The sequence below is a fragment of the Manis javanica genome, chromosome 12 (assembly GCF_040802235.1).
Source record: "Manis javanica isolate MJ-LG chromosome 12, MJ_LKY, whole genome shotgun sequence".
NCBI lineage: Eukaryota > Metazoa > Chordata > Mammalia > Pholidota > Manidae > Manis > Manis javanica.
This window is the reverse complement of record NC_133167.1, coordinates 97,310,622-97,335,382: the sequence shown is the minus strand read 5'-3', so window position 1 is coordinate 97,335,382 and position 24,761 is coordinate 97,310,622. Positions and strand designations below refer to the sequence as shown.

The window sequence follows — 24,761 nt, the reverse complement described above, 5'->3', positions numbered from 1 at the left end:
TTCTCCATTTCAGGAAAGTTTAAAACAAGCACCAGTCCAGGATGTTTTCAAAGCTCTAGTACTAGAGATTTTATCAACACCCATTATGGTCTCTCAGCGGCATGTAAATATGCTTTGTGCTATTTTCTTGGTGAATACTGCCTACATAGTCCTACTCCACCTACACCACCATCATGTCACAAGTTACTGCATTTAAAAAGGGCGTTTCGCAACACAAACATTACAAATCTTAACCACTTGCAAAGTGAGTTTTGCAAACTACAAGAATTTCGGTAAAGAAATCAAATTCAAAATTCTTCACTTTGTTTCATTGTCATTCATTAGATACACTATTAAATAAACATGACAGTAAGAGGGAAAGCTTTTGCTTACTTTACCCTTTAAAAACTGACAAGGCTCTGCAGTGATGCTTATGCTGCTCATTAGTATGACCTATTTATTTCTAAGTTCATTAAATTCCAGAGATTTCTAAAAGATCCAAATCAGGCTGACATTGCTCCATAGGGATGGATTTCCAATGTCTCCAAAGATGCTCTAATTTTAGATAAGAGGGTATGACTATTTTACCTGTTCTTTTTTTTCTTCCCCATTTATGTATATATTTACAACTATTCAATAAAAGTGATCTCAGCTAACTATAGAACCAAATTTCCTGGTAGGTAGGAAGGCAGAGGAATCTGTGACTGAGAATTTGGAGGAAAGAAAGGAAGCAATGCTGGAGACAACTGAAATCCAAAGCTTTTGTTCTTCTGGAGTCAAGGAACTGCTCCCACCTTGGCACAGAGGAGAATGGTCAGCAGCAGTACTGTATTGGGCACTCCCTGGCTGCACTGACTCTGAGCCAGTTCTCTGCTCCTCCCTGGAGAATGTGAGCAGTCTTAGATCCACAGGAGGAGAGAACGTACGACCAAGAAGGCTCCATCTGCCCCAACGGGTTCTCTCCCACGATATTTTTTTCAGGAATTCTGAATTGCCAGGTTCTCAAACTGAGTTCCTGAAACCCTAACGTGTCCACCAGTTAGACTTCAGGGAGTCATGAACTATCAAATATCTTAATGCAAAATTGTTAGAGCAAGGGTATTTTACACACACTTATGTATGGTTCTTCTTTCTCCCACTGAAGCATAATTGTAATCAGGATGCACAGAACATTAGAGGAGGAGCAGCTGCTTCTCTGTAGATCAAAGATCCACAAGTATCATTATTTCAAATCAGCTCATCAGAATTGTATGGAAGCTGTTATGGAACCTTTCATAATAAAAGACAGTAGGTCAATGTAATCTTTTCTTTTTCAACTTGAAGCTAGTCCTCTCACTTGATTCACTATCCAATCTTTATAGACCTGCATGTATCTCAGAGACTGCTAAAACAGCATAAACCTTAAGTTGAACATACTAAAATGATTCTACTAAAAAGACTATGACCTCTAACTTCTCCTCCAAATATGTTGGTGTAAATTCAAAATATGGATTCGAAAGGCAAAGGGAAGAGGGTTTGGTAGGGAGGTCACTTAACGCCATGAAGCTGCACAGCACTTGAGCTGGACTGGACCGGGGCACCTCAGCCACCACGCGGCACTTCCTCACGTAGGACAATTTTCACTCCAAGCTGAAACTCACCAACAAACTCAGCCATGCCATTTTGTTTCAGGTGATGAACAAACAACTCTCAGTTGGTTTTGGATGAAGGTCTCCGTCAGTCAACTCCTTCATGAAAGCCCAGATCAAGGCAAAATGTCAAACCTAAGAACTAAAAGGCTATCTCATTTTGTTTGATCACTCAGCCAATTTGACTTCGTTGTATTGCACAGGCTTTCCTGCAACAAAGGTAGGTTCCTAAGGTGGCCAAAACACTCCAGAGTGTTAATGAGCCTTTAGGACGAGGTGTGTCACAAAAAATGTCTTGCTCAAATAACGGAGTTAAACCACTTAAAACCTGCTCTTGGGTTCAAACATAAACATAAAACTATTGTTTAACATGATTGTTAAAGCAGATTAAAAAATCTACACAGGGAAGCCTATATTTTTTGGACAAAGGCTTTCCCCAGAGGAAATCATGCCTAAATTCATACAATCAGGAAGTTTTCATTTAGGTTTTTATCAAGCCAAGTACCTAAGTGAATCGCAAACATCCTGGGCCCCATGCAAAAATAGTAAGTACCCACCCGTTGCATCTTGAGACCAGGAACATTATGGACGTGAATGTAAAATGAATTTCAAGAGGAAGAAAAAAATCACTGTCTAGAGAAATCTGTCCTGAAGAAAGGGGAACATTTCATTCAACATAGATGTTCTCTACTTGAAGGAAAATCACAAAGACATTTAAAAAAATGTTTATTTACTAATTTACTTAGGAGAAATTAAAAACTTTATTTATTCATGTGTTATTTTAAAATAATAATGTACTAACTAAAGTTAATAATATTAATATTATTTGTTATGAACTTGGCTCAGATATACATGAGCCAATAATGGCATAAATGTATTGCAAACAAAGAACCATGATTTAAGAAATTCTGAGCACCTAAGGTCCATTAAACAAAAATCTTGTGGTTTTTACCTAGTAGAATGGACTCACCCCTGGATTCCTATACAAAAAAATTTGCAAAGTAGACTAAAGATAACAATCAATTTCCTGTCCCCCCAACCCCTACCCTTACCCCCTCATGAACAATTACCAGGTTTCTGTTTTAAAAATGGCATATTCACAAGAAAACCTGGAACCTGGAAGGTGTAGCAGCGGTACCCAGCTCCACATATTCATGGAGACCTTCCTTGTACAACAGAAGAGCCATATCAGACAGGAACTGAAGAGTACAGTAGACATATTTTTGGTTATATAACTTCTTTTAAAATACTTTTTTCTTCTACGTCAATGGTAGGACTGAACTGTATTTGTTTCCTTCTAACAAAAGAACTCTCCCTTTCTAACATGGACTAGACAAATGATCTCTTCAGCTACCAGCATTTTTATCAGCCCTTTGTCCATTCCAAGACGAAAGCGAAGATTGGAACTGACACTAAGCTCTGGAAGGGGACTGTTTTCCTGGTCTTTGGAGGGTGTTGTGCAGCAGAAGCAATGTGGAAGGGGTGGCTTGCGTATTTAGTATGTTAGGAATACAATGCATACTTTAAAAAAAAGAAAAGTTTAGTTTAGATTGTTCTCTCTCCTGATACCTTCAGCAATTTGTATCACTAATGGCTTGATCATTCTCTTCCCATTTTATATGTACACGTTTTCTTCTGCATTGGGTGGTCAATGAGAGAACAGGAACCAGGTAATTTATTCTTTGCTTCTCTACAAACTCTAGATGTGGGCAGTAGATACGTACAATTCATCCCAAATGGATTAACTAACCTTTAATCATGGAAGACTCCAAATAGAACATCTCAGAGGATATTCCTAGAATCAAAGTTACAAAATCCTATTTCAAGAAGGGAATTTCAATGTATCAAAACAATATTCAGTAATATGGACACACATATAATTGCCAAATACCATATATTTTACAAATGAGACATGGTAAATCCTGCATACCAGTTTCATAAAAATCAAATCCAGTTTTTTCCACCAAAAAGATACCTTCTTATAAAAATCACAAAGAATGAATAAGGGGAGGGAATATAACCCAAATGCTTTGGATACACTTTGCATGGGATAGAGATGACTTCCTACCTGACTACTCAAATATATTTCAAGTTCTAGAGATTTTAGTGTGATTTTTTAAATGCAGAAATTAAATTGCATTCTGAAAATCTGCCCCAAGTTCATATTAAGGGAGTAAATAAATAAGACTGATCACTCAGGGACCCCATTTTTTCCCTTACAGTTCAATATACAATAACTATTAATTCCACAATGATCGTTAGCATCATTTACCAAGATGACAGCTAGCTACCCAGAGCCAAGGCAAGACAAGACCCTAACCAACCAATCTTTATCTTTTAATTATGACCAAGGTACCAACTCTAAACCAGGAGTAGAATGAATAAAAATGAAATTTAAGGTTTACTTTTACTTGAGTTTTTGAAGAGACAAGCATCTTCTATTAAGTGGAACAGATCCACTTATCTGACCAAAAAGCAAACCAAAACACCAGATGGGCAAAAGTGTAAGTATAAAATGAGAGCATCTTCATCCCAGTATTGTCCCTCATCGCTGGTGACATCAAGCTCTACACAATGTGATCACCAGTTTCCACTGAGACGACATGGGCCTTGGCAGCATAAACGGGGCTGTATTAGGTGGTATGAACATTTAGCCTCCATGATGCCTGAGTAGGTTAAGGAAAGAGAATTTTCCCCACAACTGTGGAAAAACTTACCAATAATCAACAAGGGACATAAAAATTCTTTGCTGTGTATTGTCCACAAAATATTCCAAAAATGAATACAATATAATCAGGGCTTTTTTTTTCTTCTTTTCTTTTTAACTCCTGGAAGAAAGGCTATGGAATGTTCTTATATCATCGCCTTCTTGCTGAATCCCATATTAGGCCCAAGTTCTGAGAGGTGCCAGTATACAGCATAGAAAGAGTGTGCTGGTATGGGCTTTATTTTTTATTTTGCTTTTTGCAGGGGGATAGGGAGAAGGCATAAGATAAAACATAGGACATCCACACTCAACCACCCCCAAAGGGCACTGTAGCTTATTGATTCATTTTTGCATTTAAAACTCCCCAAGATTTTCAACAACATATAACAGGCCATACACACCCAGAGAAATGGAGAACTGCAGATTTCTCTGAAGAGAGAGATCCACAGTAAAAGTCTAAGAAAGAACAGATGAGACACAGCCCACATATTAAAACCCCACCTTTTAAACAAAAACCCCACTAACTCAAATTTTAAAGTCAATGCTAATTGTACTTATCAATGAGAAGATTAACTAATGGCAGCAGAAGCCATGGTCGAACATTCAAAGTTTCCAGAGTTCGTTTTGGCACATGAAAACTGTATACTGTTTGCTTCCAGATTAACATGTTAACATTTATGATTACTAAGTTGGACAAAAACAATTCAGCAGGTAAATCATGCTCTGATTACCTTTACTCGGCTAGTTAGAGCCTGATCAACTACTTACAGCCTAATGAGAACAAACCCCTCACACCACTGGTTTGGTGTTGTCAATGGCATGGCCAACATTTCCACAGCCAGACAATGCTTCTAAAACAATAGCCAGAAAGGCAAGTCAAAGAAAATATAAGAAGTCAGGACAGATTTATTACTACCAGTGAAACAAAAACATCAAGCATATGTGTGTATGGTGATGTAAGAGTACATAGCATCATCTTCGTATATGAGGGAGCGTGTTACTTGCATTCTGGTATAGACAGAATTCACAAAAAAACAAAACAAAACAAAAAACTACTCTTAAAATCTATCAATGGAGGATTTCTCAAATGCATAACTAATTGTAGAGTCCCTCCAAAACTGGAGCTGTACATTCCTTTCGGTTGTCCGGTGCCTGGTGGAGCAGGAAAGAACTTAGTAATTTGCAAGAAAGGAATATACATTTGAAGACAGGCATTAACACCCTTTCTCAAACTACTGAAATCAGTGGCATTCACTCAACAATAAGACACACTGAGCATGTGTTATGTCCCAGACACTGTGTTACGCAGCAGAATGAAAAAGTTACTAAAACATTAGACAATGAAAAGAACAATTTCATTTTTTTTCTTTTGATCAAGATTATATCTATCTATATGGTGTTGAATATTCATATTAAAGGCACAGAAATGAGTTAACCACTTAGATTTTCAAAACCATTTAGACAAGTGGTCATACATAATTGAAACCTTACAGTTAACTGAATTTTTCAGAATTCGGTTGGACAACAACACATTCAAATGAGGCACACAAATACTAAATATGTGAACAATCAGTGAATGTATTCAACAGAAAATTTTGCTTTTGTTCTACATGTCTAACAGCCAGTAAGTAGTTTACACGAAGCCAGTCCTTAAAAATCAATGTGTTTATATCATATTTGGAGAAATAAAAACAAAGAGCAACTTGAGGGTGTTTTCAAGATACTGTTCTAAAAGTTGATCACTGAAGGGCATCAAAATAAAGCCAGCAGATGGCTCTGAACACTTAAAAAAATATATACATAGATATGGGTATATGAAACCAGAAAGCCAGAAAGGCAAGTCAAAGAAAATATAAGAAGTCCAGAGAAGTCAGAAAGTTCTCCCGGTGGCGGGCATTCGGAGGTGCAGGGCTTAAGCGATTCTCAGCGTCAGGAAGGGCATTTCGAATTCAAGCAATTTTCTAACAAAACAGAAGAGAAGACAGAAACTAGGCGAAATGGAGGAGTTGCCGAAGGAAAACTATGAGGGACAGCCCATTCAGAAAAGAGGGCTGACAACAGAGAGGGTTCCAGGACTGGCCAAAAGGGCCAGGACAAACAACAATAACTGAAGCAAGGAAGCATGTGAGCAAAGGTGGGTCATCTAGAATGGTCATCCCACTCTGCAAAGGTGAGCCAATGGGTAGCGGAAATCAAGACCTTTCAAGTTCTTCAGGCACCTATGTTCAAATGACAAAAATATATGAGAATTCAAGATGTAAAGCTGCGGAGTATTCTCCAACTTTTTAAACTGCAACAACTATCTTGTCTCCCCTCCCTGCCTCTATGCTCCTTTACAGACTCCTGACTGGAAGTCCAGCGACAGAATTAGAGACTTTGGAATCAGAAGGGTTTTGCCCACCTGCAAAAGACCCCAAGGATTCTGCAAAGCAAATCCTTGCAGATACAAAGCAGAATCTTACTGTGGCTCCAAGGCTGTGCACACCCTAAAAGATTAAAATGCCTTAAAGTAAATGACAGCCCCTACCTAATAAAGGCAGCGTGGAAACCAACTGAGTGGTAGGGGACGAAACTTGAGACACCCTATTAAATAATGTGGCCTCCAGAGTCAGTCCAGAGTAGCCAACCAGCAACTTTTAAGTAAAGGGAGAAATAAGAGATGCATATATTCTTCTAAGACATCATTTCATACTAGGCTTTAGTGCGATGAAAAGAAAATATGATTTAGTAATACAAAAGAGAAAACCACAAAAAGATATAAATTAGAATATTCTTACCTTGTACATCCCCAAGAAAAAGACCGCAAACACAAATGTTTGGCATTTCCTGAGAACTTAATTGTTATTAATGCTGAGGGAGAGAAGAGATGACTTAAGTTTGAAAATCTGACAGAGGCAGAATGAAGCAGTATCAAGTCGGAGTCCACATACACTTTAAGTTCATACGGCAGGCTCCCAGCCAAGATTTAGATAGCTCTATTTTAATAAAATCTGATGATAACCCCTCATTAGAAGTACGAGTGTTTCTGGACGTACGATTACATAAACCTTACTGCCAGTCCTAAGAGTCACCTTAAAAGCGTTTGGGGAGGTTCTGCATAAATGTTTGCAAGTATGCATAGATTACTCTAAGAACTACTGCCACTTTTCCAAAGACTTTACTTGTATTTCTTTTCAATTCTGAATACGTTAGTCCACTGATTTGGAAAAACGCGTCCAGAGAAGTTAGAAAGTTCTCCGGGGGACGGGCATTCGGGGGTGCAGGGCTTAAGCGATTGTCAGCGTCAAGAAGGGCATTTCGAATTCAAGGCTGAAGACAGCAACAGGAAAGAGGCTGAATGAGGTGAGTCCACCTGAAAGGGGTTCAGAACTGCACCCGTTGGCTTTAAACTACCCCGAACACACACCACCACGGGCCATTTTACCTGTCCTACCAGTGCCGGGCAGTCTAGCAGGGGAAAGGATTCCAGAGCTCCGAGCGGAGTTCTGCATGCAAACCACGCACCTCCCGGGCGAGGGCGAAATCAGGGACCCCTCGGTGCGCAGGACGCGGGGAGGCCCGGCCTGCCCGCCCGCAGAGGGGTGCCAGGGCCCCTCGGGGCCGGGGCGGCTAACGGGCCCCCGCGCAGTCCCCGCGGCCGGCGGCCGCCCAGCTCCCGCGACTCGCGGCGCCGCGGCCCCCGACGCCTCGGGGCAGAGGCGGTGCGCGGTGGCAGCCCTCCCGCAGCCACGGGGCTCGCCGTTCCGGGGTCGCTGCGGCGCGGCTGAACGCGGCCCTTGGCGCCCCCGCCCTTCCTCTCGGCCCGGAGCCCAGGCTCCTCGCCTGCGGCCCCTCCGCGCGGCCCGAGATTTGGCTACTCACTGGACGGCGCCTAGAAGGCGGCGGTGGACGAGCGGCGGGAGCGTGTGGGGGGAACGGCTGCCGCCTCACGAGTCTGAAGGGAGAGGAGCCTAGTGGCCGCCGCGCCGCAGAAAGCCAGCGAGGCACGTGCGCGCCCCTCTGTGTAGCCGCGCCGGGGGCGGGGCGCCGCGCGCACCAATCCCCGGGCTGGGCGGTGTCGGGCGCCGAGCCGCTGGCCTGCGGCGGGAGTGCGGCCCACGTGGGCGCGCGGCGGGTGGGCGCGCGCGCCGCCGCTTCCGGGTGCGGGGCCTGGGAAGCGGGGTTCTGCCCAAGGGAAAGCCTGGCGGTCCACGAGTTCCGGCTGTCCCCGGAGGACCCAACCTCGGGGGCCCTTCCGAAGCTCTTTTAAACAGAGCTCTACCTAGTGGGGTTTTTTGTTACGCGTTTACTTTCACTCTGAGAAGTGTTTGTAACAAGAAAATAATGATAATAAAATATCATAGTGATAATGATAACTAGAAGCCCAGATGGGTGTGCTTGTCAAATTGGTACTACTTCAACCCAGAAAACCCATAGAAGTTGATAAAAACGTGCAGTGGTCAATTTGAAAATTCCATTAATGTGAATAAGTGGTCATGATTATTTGGGGAAGGGCTGTGAGAAAATGACATTTGCTATTTCCAAGTGAGCAGGAGAAGTTACACAATCAAGATTTCTCATATTGCGCTGTTTACTTGAGTCTCTGATAAGATTGGAGTCACAGTGTGAAATTCTGTTAATTTTAATCCAAAAGAAGGCAAAACACTGGCACTGAATTGAACAGAATGTATATTGTTATTTCTGTTTGATAGAAAGACCTGCCTTATTTTGCTTAATGCTGTGATAAACATTTCTGTTCCTCTACTAGTAATACCACCTTTGGCAAGGCGCCAGGTTCATGGAGCTGCGTTACACATACGTTTTTAATGTGATGCTGTAAATCATTCTTAACTTCTGTAAGACATGCCTTCCAGAGGTAATCTGATTAAAGATTTGGGGCTTCTCTCCAGAAAATGGTACATGCGCAAGATCTCAGCGGCTATTTCTGAAGTTCAGGTAGTATTGGATGCAGTTCTGTGGACCCCATTTAACAAATGGAAGTCTAGCATGGAGGATATAATGGTTACATCTGTTCTAGTAAATGTCCTAAGCAATAGAGACTCTGTCCACATAAACTTATTTTTACAGTATGAAACAGATTCTTTATACAAATAATCACTAATGATATTGAGGGAAATGATACATGTTGACTCTGATACCAAATTCACTCCATCCCACAGGGCTAGGAGGCATTGCACAAGGAGATGAAGATTCTTGGCTCAAGAGACTTCATTTGATTTCTAAGAGTGAGGAATCTGACCTAAAATTTTTCACCAGATTTACTTTAAAAATACAGGCTGCTGTTTCTAAAATTTTAGAGATTATTCCCCCCACATATTTTTCTTCAAATGCCCTGAAGTTACAGCCTGTAACTAGGTTACAGCACAATAATTTGGGACAAACTAATCACAATACCAATGTTTGTGTTATCTAGTAATCTGTACATAGAATTTTAGTACTATCTGATACAAGAACACATCGCATCTGTGAGTGAATAAAAAGCTATTTCACCTCTAAGCAAAAATGAGCAAGTCCTTTCTAACAAGCACACCGATGACTATCTTGACATACCAGAGTCTTTGACTTTTATCTTTCTCTTTCTGTTTGAAGTTATTAACTGAATCTCACATCTCATCTTCGGTTATATCTCAACCTTTTCTATGTGTTGAGATGTAGAAAAAACAGACTGTCCACAGATCTGGTATAAGTCTGTAAGAGGGACTGTGAGAGATAAGGGGGAAAAAAATATTTAGAAACAAAATATTTGAAATGGATTAAGCTATTCTTACTTCACTGTCATTTGCATTTCCTTCTGCTCTTCTCTACTCCTGTTGCTTAGAATGTAATTACCATCTTTTTCCCAGTTAATTCTTACCTACCTCCTTCTACCTCAGCCTGTCTGGTACACCGCAATCACTTTTCACTGTCATCTGTGAAATGATGAGGTGAAATGAGGCAGAATGAAGTAGAAAATCCAACTTAGTCATTTCCAGCAGGATAATGTAGGTTGTGTCTTCCAAAATTTCAGAAACAGTTGTACATGCCTGAACTCCTAAGGTTTTATGAAATCGTAGGGAATTTCAAGGGACTTTTGTAGCTGAATAAATTCCACACCTTGTGCTCCTACACTTGCCAAATTAACTCAAAGTAAACCTCATGTCCATGAATAAGGGATTTACTTTAACTATCAAGACTGAATGACTTGATTCTTATTAGTTCTTATTTTTACTCTCTTATCCCAAAGCTGTTTCAGCAAAGGCAAAGCTAAAATTCCCCATTTTTTTTCAAATTGTTGTTGGATACTGGCTGCTGATGCTTGTATTATAACTGAATAGGCTTGAAAGAGAAAAAGGATTGGCTCAGAGTTTAGGCAACTAGAGTTTCAAGGGCTTTCAGTCCACTGTTGTTCTCCACTCCCCTTTCAAAAATGTGTAAAAAATTAAAGGCAACTTTCCACTGGATGAAATCCACATTTGCCCATCCCTTAAGATAAGCAGTAAAATATTGGGGAAAAAATGGTTGGAAAAAAATACAAGGAGTCCTTATAATGACAAATAATCTTTTAAATGCATATTTTTCTGCTTGTCTTTTAACTAATTCCAAATAATGGTTTCACAATGGTTTTCAGCCCTGCACTCTCTCCCTATGAGTTTCTTTGCATCCTGTCATTTGGCTGGTTTCTGGGTTTTCTTTATATTGGCCATTAATCAAGAATCGCCAGAGCTCCACCCACTCTGTGCTGGTCTCTGTTTCCTTCTGCCAGGATTCCTGCTGGGATCATATCTGCTGGATAAAGTCAGCTTTCTCAGCCCAAATATCTTCAGTCAGCCTGTTGCTCTAAGCATCGAAAACTGGGGATATAGAGAATGCTCAGCGAATATAAATCCTCTTTTTTTCCTTCAGCTTTGACAGAGGTCCTAATTGCTGTAGAGGTTGCTTCTTAACCAGGTCCAAAGGACCTGTTCTCGTCTGCCTCAACTTCTCTCCTGCTTCCCTATTTGTTTTGAAACTGCCTCCCAACTTGACTTCCATGATGGCTTCATTTTCTTCCCACCACCCGTATAACTTTGAGTCCTTTTTGATAACTATAGAACTCTTAGGATTAAATACTTGACTCATTCTTCTCTTCATCCCCCTTCAGAATCTTAGTTGTTATACCTTCCTAAGGTTTAACCACCTTGATGGCATCGATCCCAAAAACTACTTTGCCAGCCCTCATCTTTCATGCTTGCTCCAAATTATGTCTCAGGTGAGATGAACTTCCAGCACCTACAATGATATGGTTGAAAACAAATCCATCTTTTCCTTAGACTGGTATCTCTTTCTGACTTCTTTCTTAACCATTCTCTTGGTACTCCAGGCTTAATGCTTTAAGTTACTATTTACTCCTTTTTTTTCTCTATTTTATGTTCCATCTGTCACAAAGTTCTGCTACTATTCCTCCATTCTTATTAGTTCTTATTTTTACTCTCTTATCCCAAAGCTGTTTCAGCAAAGGCAAAGCTAAAATTCCCCAATTTTTTTCAAATTGTTGTTGGATACTGGCTGCTGATGCTTGTATTATAACTGAATAGACTTGAAAGAGAAAAAGGATTGGCTCAGAGTTCAGGCAACTAGAGTTTCTTAATCACAGAAATAGTCCTTTCTCTTGATTTCTATGAATTCACCTCCCTAATCTCTATCCTCTGTCCACAACAATAACTGGTTAAGACAAGTTATTGCAGTCTTCTAAAAAATTCATGGTACCTTATCATTGATTATGGAATCAAACTAAACTCCTTCTGCCATGTAAATTCTCCATCAACTGCTTCAGTATATTTTGTCCACTTATCATTTAGATCTGTGCAGCCCAGTATGGTAGCCACTAGCCACACGTGGTTCTTGAGCCCTTGATTTGTAGCTAGGCTGAATTGAGATGTGTAAGACTAAACTGCACACTGAATTTCAAAGACTCAGTGCAGTTAAAGTCATGTAAAATGTCTCATTGATGGTTTTTGCACATTAATTATGTGTTAAAATAATGTTTGGGATATATTGGGCTAAATAACATGTATTATGAGAATAATTTCCACCTGTTCTTTTTAACATCAATGTGACTGCTTGAAAATTTTAAATTACAAACATGGCTCACTACATATTTCTATTGGCCAGTGCTGCATTAGACAACCAGCAAGTCTGTTCTGGTCTAGGTACTATGTAATGGATCACAGGCAATTTTTAAAAGGAAAAACTAATTTAGATTCATCTCAACCCTCATAAACCAGCAGGGGAGATAAGATATTGAAAGTCAATTATTGATACAACCAGAAGGCAAACACCAAGTGACTAAAGATTAGCTCTGTGGGTGCTGAAAGGAGAGAAGTAGTCAGCGATACCTTCTCTGGAGAAGTGGAACTTCAGAAGGTCCTTGAAGGAGAGATGTTATTTCTTTTCTGCAGCTGTAGAAGAAAGACAAAGGCATTCTGGAACAGCAGAGGTGGAAAAGCACTGAGTAGAAGTGGGCTAAAAGGTGTAGACCGGTTTGTTTGGGATGAAAGGGACTTGGGTCTACACATCTGTGCCTCTAGGCACTCACAGTGACTTCTAGAATGACTTCTTGCTTGCTTTCCAGCAATCTCCATCTCATCACTGTCTTCCAGCCTTTACAGTACTCAGGATCTGAAACTAGAAAATAGAGGTATGTGCTTGTTGCCGGCCAGATGTTTGCTCTGCTTCTGACCAGATTTCCAGAAAGCATGCTTCAAACGTACAGTCTAGGCAAATGGGGTTTTCACTGAGCAAACATTCTCTCAGTCAGGTAAGCCTTTGAATGGAGAGCCCAACCCACGTAAAGGACCCAACACAGTGTTTAGTTAAATTGCCACCTGCCTGGGTTGACCATTCAGACTTGCTCATGACTGTCCCAGTTTTAGCACTGAAAGCCCCATGCCCCTGCAGTCCCAGGGGAATAGAGATGGGAGGTCCACCTGACTGTGCCATATTCCAGGCTCAGGCTTTGTTTTCCATTTCTAGTCACTGGCCTCCTGCTAATTTGATTTCTATGACATGACAGAGATGGTATAATTACGTTGAAAAGGAATGTGGTGGCTTTCTCTGGCCACAGCTGCGCTGACTTGACATCACTTGATTTTTTCCTAACCCTGGTTTCATGATGTCCTTGGCAAGGGGGCCAGGTGGGGGGTTGTGACAATTCTTCATATTAAATTCATTCATGTTTCATTTTTAAAATATGCTACTGGATACAGTCAGGAGGGAGGACATCATTAACTCCATCAAATTAAAGAGAGATATTTCAGTTCCAAAGTGTGTATAGAGGAAGTCCTACATGCACATTAGACTTCTCTCTCCTTTGGAACCTAATTGTCCCTTTTGGTTCTCTGTCACTTCCCTTGGGACCACTCCTGGCCCCTTTGAAGCCATGCTTCTCTTGTTAGTCCCGTTCTTGTGCTCAAGGGCTGTTAGCTAAGGGGCAGCATCAAAATGCACTGAAAACCCCTGGATGAGAAACTTGGAGAAGGAGGTTCAATTGCAAGCTCTGGCAGTAAAAGGGTTGCAAAGGTTAAGCAGCCTCCAATTCCCAAAGGAATGGTGAAAGGATAGCCAGTAAGTTTGAACTTTTAAGATATTGAGGTGACACCTTTCAGGTCAGAGGATCTGCACTATCTATTTATAAAGCTAGATCTAGCAGAATCACCCACCCAGAAGTTCTAGCACAAGTCTGAAAAAATATCTACGTTCCAGTTTCCACTGAGCAACAACTTCTTGCACTGTGCTGTGAATTCCAAGTTGCAAAACTTGGGTCTCAAAATATTCATGTGGAAAATGTTACACTCTAGCACCTTCCAGGGCTATTCAGTAGCCACATCATGAAATTCTTTGAGCTCAAACAGTGAAAAGTAAATTAACTTCTGGTGGTGGAGGGAAGTTGATTCCTGGCTCGGCCTGACTTTGATGTCTTTAACTGTCTGGCTTAGGCTTATAAAATCTATCCCTTGAAAAACTCTTTTGAGTTAGTAATATGTCCTAAAGACCTCAGGGCATGAGTGCTTCAGAGAGAATATTTTAGAATTTCACACCTGTTTTATTCTTGTATTCAGATTGGCACAAATTGTTGCCTCTGAGCAAATTAAGCAGTCTTTTTTTTTTTTCTTTTGTGTTCTAGTCAGGCAGGCAGAATCTGTTTAAATGATGAGCTGTCTGGTCCAAGTACTTCTCCGTAACAAGTCAATGCTGGCTTAGTCAGTAAGGGGCAAACATCTGGAGTTCTTCCTCTGTTATACAGAAGGATCAAGGCTGCTGCTTCTTATGTGGTTTTTCCCCTGGTCTAGACTACCAAATCAGACCACACTGTGCCCAGCAACTATGCCTCTTCTCCAGAAGCTATAGAAGAACTGGCTCTCCTGTGCTTTGACATGGAACTGGAGAGAGAGTGCTTACAGCCAGACCTGACCTCTAAGGCACTCCAGTTCTGCTTAGGTTTTCATTTTGATCCTTCCCAGAATGTAAATCTGGGGAAATGCTCCTGAAATAAAAAGACAATTGCATAGGGATGTGCAATAAAAAACACAAATGAACCCTGCTGCACTGCGCATTTAACTAAATGTATGGTTTTGAGCAAAAAGTTCTCAATTACATTTTTTTGGGGGGGTTCTTTTTCCTGTGAAGTGGGGGGCAATAATCCTTATTTTAACTTCTTCAGAAGATTGTGAGAAGATACACAGGTAAGTGGAAACACAGTGGACAAGTTAAGTCACTAACTAAGGTTTTACAGTTGCATTAGTTTATACCCCCATCAGTCTAAAATTCAGTGCCAAATACAATTTGAAGTTAAAAACCTAACTCTTAATTATCAGGCTATACACGTAAATCATGTGATGTAGCCTTATTGTTAATATTACATTGAACAGTATAAAGTTTTAAAAATGGGCCCCTTTAAACCAGATTAATCTGTCCAGGTTGTATTTCAACAACATGACTTCCTTCTTTGGTGCCGTCTTCCATGTGTCAGTAATAGTGACAGCCAGAATGTGACCCATGACCTATTGATTGCCCAAAATGACTTCAGTGTGCTGGTCATGCTGCTTCCCTTTCTGTCTTTTAAATTCAAGAATAACTGACATATAACATTATGTTTGTTCAAGGTATACAATATAGTAATTCAACATTTGTATACTTTGCAAAATGACCACCACAATAAGAAGCCTAGTTACCACCTGTCACCATACAAAGCCACAAAAAATTTTTCTTCTTGTAATGGGTCAGTGTTAAGGTTTACTTGGCATCTTTCAACTCTGCAATACCACACTAAAGATGATAGTCACCATCTGCATGACATACCCATGATTTATTTTGTAACTGACAGTTTGTACCTCTTGATCTCCGTGGTTTCCCCTTCTGCTGGCCCTGTGTCCACCTTCTTTATAGGCTTCTTACAGTTCAGGGAACCTTAGTGAAAAAACGAACTCGCTGAAGAAAGAGGAGAGAAGAAAAACAGCCTTGAAATGACAACACTGAAAATTTTTAATCATGTCAGAACCTATGTGGGTATGTAATAGGTTTTTAAAGTACACAAAAAATATGTTCACATTTGCTATGAAATGCATCTGAGTGTGTGTCTCAGGAAAATCTATTGGATGCCCAGTTTTAATCTCAGTCTGCCAGCAAAGCCAGGCAGGTGACACTAAAATTTGAATCTAGTTGGGTATCTAACAATAGTGAGCTGGACGGAGGGAGGGCATGGGCCTGAGAAAGCATTTAAATACACAAATTTAAACACCAACCCAGACAGGCAATGCACAAATATGGACTGAGTAAGCCTCGGGGCTGCAAACATTTAACATCTGCCCTAAAGGTTACTCATATAATCATGCTGTCAACTGAAGTCATCTATTAGAAGTATTTTTAAAAACCCATTCCTACAGGCTTAGTAGATATTTAATTTCTATGCTAGTCTAGTATGGTATTCCTCTAAGGTACTGTTTTATTTGTTGTTTTTTAAAGAAATACAAAGTTTAGTGTAAATTTCTTTCAAAAAGTTACATAAGCATATTTCCCATGAGAAACTATACTTGGTGTAGGAAACTTTACAGAGGAGTGTATTAGTAATAAGATTGTGCATGGTCATCAGAACAGCAAAAGAATCTTTTTAACTGAGTGCATATTCTAATCCTCCTGTATGAAAAAGATCTTTGAAGTATTGTTGAGGAGGTAGTGTTGGCCAAATTGAACTTGACAGCGCCCCTTTATCTAGTTCCAATGTGATTCGACTTTGAGGCACATATAGAAACATAGAGAATACTGGTTTAAAATACGATTCAGTGAGTACATTCCAGCATGAGATAAAGCAATTCAGAACAACGGAAACTGCACTGACTCAAAGTAGCTTCAACATCCACAATTTAACATTTTCTTTTTGGGGGTGGGGGTTCAATTTGGTCCAGACGGTTTCACATCATTTTGTATTTAAGACAGTTTGGCAGTAATATCTAAGGGGGGAGCCGTTCATTTTACAAATGGATGTTGTAGACCAGTGAGATCTGGCTGGCTGTGCCCTGCATTACCCTCAAAGGTGCCATTCATGTGGACAACAATATAAAAGAATTATGCAGTACAATTTACAGAGTCAGCTTCACTGTGGAGTCAAGGGTTAAATAAGTTGTTCTACATAAGCACAATTCTCAAAGAACAGAAATTTGTCCATTTAAGTACCCAAATTTAAAATGCCTTTGTATATATTTGTAAATAAGCATTTTAAATGGATTTTTTAAATTAGTGCACAATTTTCTGGACCCTTAAAGAGACTTGGCAGAAGAAATTTTCCTGTACCTTTTGGCCATGATAATGAGCCTGCAAATAATGAGAACACTGTTTTGTAATATACGTTATTCCAGTGGTTATTGAGGTCTGCATGGTTAATGGCCACTTCAACAGTGTTCTAAAATGTTATTGATATGTCTTTAAAGGAAAGACATATTTTCAAGGACCTGCCTTAATTTGGGTTTTTCCAGAAACAAACAATGAGACAAGGATTTGACTGCAAGAAATTTATATGGGAATAGGGAATTAAGACAGGGAAGGGAAAGAAGCTAATATAAGGTATGTTATCAAAAGTGTCAGGAGTGGAGCTTAACCCTTTGGGAAATAGTGTACATATGTGTCTCAGAATGATCTCACTGAGGGAGAGGGAAATGGGATATCTGTACACCAATTCCATCATGTTTGGCCCAGGGCCCAGGGCATATTTTAATGGCCAGAGAAAAACCCTACAAAGACAGGCAAGGCATAACCTTCTTGGTCCTTATTATGTAGTAGCAATCCTGTATCCTCATACTAACCAGGGCTTCCTTCTTGGTTATTGGTCATCTGGAATAAGAAGCTGCTGAAAATGCAGGGGAGAAGATGTAACTTAGGGTTCAGTGGAGCCCCTCCTCTGTCCATTTATAGAAGGAACCCTCTCCCTCCCAGAAACAAAAATGTCTAGCTCCACATAGGCAAACGTTGTGGGGATGAGAAGCACAAATTCCCCATTTCCTGACCCATGTATGTATTTTATTGACATTATTTTTTATATTGAGGCACAATAAAATGCACAAATCTTAGGGTATACCGTGATGAATTTTAACATGTATATACATTCATATGACTATCACTCAGGTCAATACACCAAACATTCTAACTTTTTCCCGTTCACCTATTTCACCCATGCCCCAGGCCCCCTCCCCTATGGTAACCGCTGGTTTGTTCTGTGTTTACTAATCTATTTCAGTTTTGTTGGTTTGTTTATTTGTTTTGTTTAGCAGATTCCACGTGTAAGTGAAGTTATATGTTATTTATCTTTCTCTGTCTGACTTATTTCACTGAGCTTAATACCCTCTAGGTCCATCCATGTTGTCACAAATGGCAAGATTTCTTTCTTTTCTATGGCTGAGTAATATTACACTGTATATATGCACTACATCTTTTTTTATCCATTTATCTATCAATGGACATATTTAGGTATTGTAAATAATGTTGCTATAAACGTAAGAGTGCATATGTCTTTTCAGAGTAGTGGCTTTGTTTTCTTTGGGTAATTCCCAGGAGTAGAATTGCTGTGACCCATGTATTTTAAACACAGATCCTATGGCAGGCTCACTTATCAAACTAAATTAAAATGTGATATGATGGGGACTACAGCCCCTGTATCCTACCAGCTTGCCCAAGATGTGGTACTACTCTTAATTTATTATCATGGCTGGTGGGGCATTTTCAGAAGACTTGCATTCAGCCTTTCTTAACATAGGACTTACTCTGCTGGTCAAAGAAACAGTGTGAGTTGAGGTTTTAACAGCTCTAATTGTATTCCTTTTGATTATGCACTTGGGCAACACAGACATTCTTACCTGGCAGTTCCATAGAGCCACTGGATCTACTGTGAAATGGACTTGGGCCAGGACTCTAGACTCCATTTATCATCTAGCCTCTGTGCGCCCCACTCTAAATGGGGGCCCTGGTGTTGGCTTAGGTTCATTGGCATGAGTGTCCTGCACATAACTTAATTCTGCTGAGGAAATGTAGGAAACAGTATCAAGCATGTGCTCAAGGTCATGTCACCCACAGGAAGAGACCTGAGGTATTTGCACACCAATGCTCTTCAGCCAAGGTTGAGGGCTGCTCCCAGGAGGGTTAATTCTCTGGAATATCTGGCCTGCCATGTGCTAAGACACAGCAAGCTCTGTTGACAAGAAATAGCCCTCAGTTGCCATTGGCAGTTGGAAGTCAATATTAAGTGCATTATTGACACAATAGCCGAAGGGGTAAGCATGAGACACTGACATTACCTTCTACTTTTAATTAACTTTTTATTTTTATCTATTTGACTTTTATTGTATTTCTTAAATGTCTCACAAACATGTGTCTTCTGTTTCTATCTCTTAGAAAAATATAAAACTTACCCAAATTATAAATTAAAGCAAAAGAAAATTTGCAAACCAATAAAATTCAAACTAACATTAATTCAATATGAGAGATGATATTTCATAAAACCAAAATGTCATGTAAAATATGAATAGGATATTGATTGCTAAGATTTTTGAGTCAGTCTTCCTTTATTTCATATGAAGCCTCAACTTTTGCAACTACTTTTCTCTTTTTCTTTAACTGTTAAAGAACTTTCATTTATATACAGACCCATTAAATCATTTACCTTTACTTGGGTGAACCATCCTCTCTTCTTTTATTCTCAAGATCCAACAGTTAAAATTTTACTATGATGGAAATGCAAAGTCTGGCAAAGAAATGTAATAAAAAATTCTTAGAGAATGTAAGAGGATGTAAGAAAAACACTAGATTGCATAGAGAAACTGTTTTAAAATGAACAGGACTGGGACTTCTGGCCAAGATAGAGTCATAGGAATAAGATTTATCTTTTCTACTGAAATTACCAAAAAAAAAAAAGAAAGAGAGAGAGAGAAAACCCAGACTAAATATATGCAACAATGCTTTTCAAGACATGCAAATAAGCTCGTGAAAAGATGCTCAAACATCACTGGTTTTTAGGAAATTACAAATTAAAACCAAATCAGATACTAGTACATGCCTATGAGAATGACTAAACTTAAAAAGACGGACTGTATTACATATTGTCAAGGACTTGGAAGAACTGCAACTCCCACCCATTTTTTTTTTTAACTCCCATCCTCTTTTGATGGGACCGTATAGCTATTCTGGAAAGCAGTGTGGCAGTTTTTTAAAACAGTAAGCATGTACCTACCACATGACCCAGCCATCCACTCCTAGGTATATAAAAGAAATAAAAGCATGTGTTCATAGAAAAGCTTGTACACAAATTTTCATAGCAGCTTTATTTTTAATAACCCCAAACTGGGAACAACTCAAATGGCCATCAACAGGTGAATGGACATACCAACTGTGGTGTAACAGTATAATTGAATAAAGTGCAATAAAAAAAGAAATGAACTATTGATACACACAACTACATAGATGAATCTCAAAATAGTGATGCTGAGTGAAAGAAATCGGATGAAAAAATCACAACATGCTGTTTAAGGGAAAGGGGTGTGGGAAGGGGCAGGAGTGAGGAGCTACCAGGGGCAAGAGGGAACCTTGGGGGTGACAAATGTGCTCATTAGCTTGATTGTGGGAATATTTTCATGGGTGTTTATGTGACAGAACTTATTGGATTGTATACTCTAAACATGCACTTCATTGTATGCCAGTAATGTCTTAATAAAGTTGATAAAAATGTAAAGAACTGGACTGAGGCTCTAAGAGCTGACATGAAACTGATTGAATAATCGAAATTATTGAGAAGTTTTGGAATTGGGCTAGAGAGAATTGAGTCACTCCTCAGGAGAAATGGGGTAAGTTAACAAACACAGTTGGGGAGATTGTTATTCTTTATATTTTAGTAAGTTAAGACTGCAATATGTTACAAAACCAACCATTCATTTGCAGTCACCGAGCACTAAAGCCAATCAAGAGCCTCATTATCCTATAATATCTTGATAACCCAGTGTTAGTCCTGCTAATGCATTTGCAGGGTCTCTTGGCCGATCATGTGCTAAGGTTTGAGAACTAATCTCATTTCTCTTCCCTCTGAATTCTGAGACAGTCAAGAAATAGATACAGAAATTGGAGGCAAATATTAGCTTTGATTTATTATAACTGGGTTGGGGAATACAGGTTGGACCTAAGGTCCAACACCTTCCCTTATGATGTGAAGTTATCCTGCCAGCACCTGAACAGTTGCATTTCATCCCTTCTCTTCCCTCCACCCCTTGGCATCACCAAGGCAGGGACAACCATAGTAGATTCATATAAAGAAGCAGGTGCAGAGACACCCAGGTTTTGTCTCTTCAGGTTCTGAATGTGTCACTGCAATGAGCTACTTGAGGAAATGTTTGGAATTATTGAGGGACTTATTGTCATTTTAACCATCAAGCTGATTAAGATGAGAATGTGTATTTTTGAATCACCAACTGTTCTCTCTAAATAAATCAGTGGATCAGGATTCAGGAGCTATTTTCTTTTAAATTGACTGCACATATTGATGGAATCAACACTAATGTTTGTACATTTTTTTCAGTTGATGTCGAATTCACAAAATAGTTTTGACTAACTGAAATATGTCTTTTCCCATAGCAAAGTTGTCATGCACATTTCTCTTACCTATATGTCAGTTATTTAAATGTAAAGTGAAATACAGTAGATACGAAGATGTACATAGGAGTTGCATTTTCATTTTGAAATATGTTGATACAAAAATATACCATTTGTTCATTTAACTTAGGTGTATTCAATTCTAGGTGCAGAGAAAGAGTGAGAGAGAAACAATGTGCATAGTACAATTCCATCGACTCTTCTACTTAGTGTGTTAGTGCCCCAAATTAAGCATGAGGGGCTGTGAGTCTGTTCTTCATTCCTTAGCTGCTCTCAGATCCCGTGTGTCTTTCATCCCATCGCACTAAGCATGACTTGGTGGTTTAAAGGAACATCTATTTTGTGTAACATGGTCCCCAAATGCAATCTAATTCATCCAGCGCCAACTGATGAAGGAGTGATCTGCTCCAATGTTGGAGGAAAAACGGATCTTGTTGTAGTAAGTGAGAGATACTTTGTCTCTTAAGTGGTGACTGTTGGACCCCACCACCACCATCCTAAAAGCTTTCCAAGAAGAGTAATTTCCCTTTCCTTTCTATGCTACCTGTTTAACCTTACCGCTGGATAAGATACAGGACCTTGGTGATACTTGCCATTCACCAAAGTCATTTAGCAGAGAGATTTGGGGAGGAGCTAATTCTGGTTTCTCTCTGAGTATAGTATTTGCCCTTAACTGTGTAGGTGGTTTGTCAAGCTTATTGACAAAACCTCTAGCTTACTTGTTTGTTTTTCTTTCTAAAAAGTACAATTCTGAATATCTTTATATTTTGTTCTCTTCACCATTAGCAACAACATGTATTGATTTTATACTACAAGGTATTATTTTGTACTTGTTCTGGAAGTAGGCTCACCTGAAGGGCCACTGTTCTTTCTCTTTTTATGATAGGAGAGCTTCTGTGACAAAGTTTTATCATAAACAGTGTCCTGAATACTAGGGATGACAGAATTGCTAGTCTAATAAAAGCATCTTCAGAGAGTCTTCAATATCCTTCCCATTGACTTCTTTTTTGCAGCTGCTTGTTCAAAACCATCTTTCAGACTCACTTGTCCCAACATATACCGGTTGACATTCTAAATTCATGCTAGACTGCTGTGTTTTCCATTTACATTTCTGACTTCACTCGGAATTGTATCTTTAAAATATTATTTTCTTCTTCAATAAGTCACTTTTGGGCAGCCCTGCATCCTAGCTATGATTCATTGTGTTTAATTTTTATACTGTTGAGATTTACATTATTCATATTCTATTCTTTAACCATAATTTCCAAATTGGCCAGCATTCAAATGGATACACCGTTCACTACCAGTTCAGCACAGCATTATCTATCAAACTGGTGTCTGCAAATTCTCCAGTTTGAGAAACAGTGCTGTCTCTCTATGTAACATAATGTATTTATTACATTCTGCTATGGTCTTGACAAGCATACAATGTTTGTATTATGATTCTCTTTCAGAGTTTGACATTATAATCACACCTTCATTGTTGGATCTTAAGAATGAAAGAGAAGAGAATGGCTCAAACCAAATGAAGGTAAATGGTTTATGGCTCTCTATAGAGATGAAAGTTCTTTAGTAATATTTTTTGTGTGATTTCCACTATCATTTTACTTCTCAAAGGGCTGTTTTGTTTCTCAAAAGCTTGTCCCATGACATTGCCTATATGTGATGTAGGAACGTTCTCTGGAAGTTCTCCAGTCAACTGGGTATCTTGACTGCAGGGATGTATTTGAATGTCAGGAGAGATGCACCTCTAGTGCATCATTGCTCTCGTAATGAAGGTGGCAGGTGTCCTGTGGGTCAAGGTTGAAGCAGTTGGCAGGAGAATAATCCCTGCCTCAAACATGCTTCACCACTAGACAAATACAGGATTTCAATACTTAGGACAACTTGTCCATTAACATTGTGATTTCAAACAGAGACGTGAGTGGAAATGTAGGTGGAGACACAGCATGACAACAACTAGGCATTCGTCAAAGTCATTTGTCAACAACATGAAATGTGCACAAGCCTGTACAAATACAAAAGATAATACGTGGGGTACATGACTAGAAAAGATCAGTTTTCTAACATCACATTATCCATCTCTAATGTACTGCTTAATTTTCCTACTAACGGATTAAAACAATGTCTTCTTAATGGTTAAGAGAGGTTACATTATGGTGATATGGCTCGAGGAGGTTAAAAGAGGTTATACAAAGGCAAAACTTGAAGCAAATGCAGGGGAAAATGAAGTCAGGCTAAACTGATTGGCTGTCTGCACCGTGTGGAAGCCCTGTGATTAGTGATATCGGGGGCGTGGTGGTGGGGTGTGTGCAGGTGTGCAGCCAGAGAGCTGCAATTGTTGCTTTCTGTCTGGTGTTGACATAGGTGTCAAAGCCAGTTGACAAGCTTGATATGTTGGGCAATTCTTGTGATAACTTAGTTCAAGCTTCTGCACTTAGGCAAACACATAAGTGAAAAACAGACTGTAAATGTCCACTAGCTGGTAGACGCAAGCCTCACCAGGTTTTGCTTCCTGCACCATATACATGTCATCCCAGCACATGGTCAGGATGGCCTGGGGCAGGATGGTCACATGGTTTCTCATTCACAGACCAATAGATGACAAATTCTCTGCTTTATACCATTAACTGAAGTTCACTATGATCCTGAAAATAACTGTTGGGCTGACATTAAATAATGTCAGGGATATATAGGGGCTTAACAACTTTTCTTAAATTAAATCTTAACAGCGGTGATGTGATTTTGTGAATGCAAAAGGGAACTCTGACACCCCTGAAGGAGTTTGAAGATAAAAATAATGTTTCTTCTGCTGTGGCCATAGAGTCAGCTATGAAAATCGTTTCAAGAACATCGCGTTTTTACTCATCTTTCTAAAAACAATAGAGGACACATACATAGGCAACTTTTTTTCCTTTAGAGTACAAATACAATTTTGCTTAATAAAAAATAAAAGGTAATGTGCAACTGTTACATGTCTGGTGCTTAAAACTTAAACTTTGTTATAAAGAAATAATGAGTTACTGGGGCTAAGAGTTCTTTTTCCAGTAAGTCTGAGGCTTTGAAAATTCTCTTAATGCAATTGCATTAATTGTAATCCAGTTCATAGAGAAATAGGGGGCTTTTAAAATACCATACAAGCAGATAAAACACATGGTCCACTTCCCAAGAATTTTCCATTAAGAATAATAATCAATCCAATCAATGTGTAGAAAAAAATTCGTATGTGAAACAGTATAGCAAAGTAGGGATTACATGGCAGGATCCACATTCTTGAATGCCCTTCTTTCACACTCAGTCTAGGCATA

General features: G+C 39.5%; 1 protein-coding gene across 7 annotated transcripts in view; it reads right to left on the bottom strand.

Annotated features, from left to right (window-relative positions):
• The window catches only part of SLC7A2 (solute carrier family 7 member 2), a 58,529-nt gene extending 50,211 nt beyond the window's left edge, over positions 1 to 8,318 (bottom strand). For 5 of the 7 annotated variants that reach the window (XR_012124012.1, XM_036997072.2, XM_036997080.2 and 2 more), the window contains exon 1: positions 8,176 to 8,318. The gene's annotated coding sequence lies outside the window, so the exon portion shown is untranslated. Of the gene's footprint in view, positions 1 to 3,357; positions 3,403 to 8,175 lie in introns of all 7 variants that reach the window. The other 2 variants (XM_036997085.2, XM_073219092.1) reach the window with 1 other exon arrangement.
• Between the last annotated feature and the right edge of the window lie 16,443 nt (positions 8,319 to 24,761).